The sequence below is a fragment of the Strix uralensis genome, chromosome 8 (assembly GCF_047716275.1).
Source record: "Strix uralensis isolate ZFMK-TIS-50842 chromosome 8, bStrUra1, whole genome shotgun sequence".
NCBI lineage: Eukaryota > Metazoa > Chordata > Aves > Strigiformes > Strigidae > Strix > Strix uralensis.
In genome coordinates, this window is record NC_133979.1 from 5,461,169 (window position 1) to 5,461,747 (window position 579).

Consider the following 579-nt stretch of genomic DNA (forward strand, 5'->3'; position numbering starts at 1 on the left):
CCTGAAAAATCTCAATAAGAAGAATAGCCTCAAATGTTACCCATTCAAAGGGCTTTCAGATACAGAATGTATTTTTTAAAAAAAGGTCTTTTAAGATCTGATATTATTTGCTGGCTTTTCAACCCCATTTCATAGCTCCCACAGCACCACTTCTATAAATACTTCTCACCAGCAAAGAAAGGAAATCACAATAGATTAAAAGAAAACCAGGTTAACGGGCAGCAAATCAATGTCCATTCAGCCTCAGACATTTGTGAAAATAAAGGATTATGAAGAATTATTGCCAGGTACTAGCTGTGCAAAGACCTTTTGTGGTATCTTTGTCTTTTTTAACAGATAGTTATTAGAGGTCTAAGAAAAGCTCTCCGTGTCAGAAGTCAGTTGTATTAGAAATAAGCAGAAGTTACAATGTTGTCAGATGTTGCATTTTTTGTAAATTTTGTACTATTTGACATATTCAGATTATGAGCGTCTTGTGTTTTTCTTTAGAAAATGCTGTTTCTAGTTTGAAAATGAGTTTGTGTGTATGTTGTCTTGAGGTCTAATGAAGAGGAGATGGAGACAAGGGATGGGGCATGA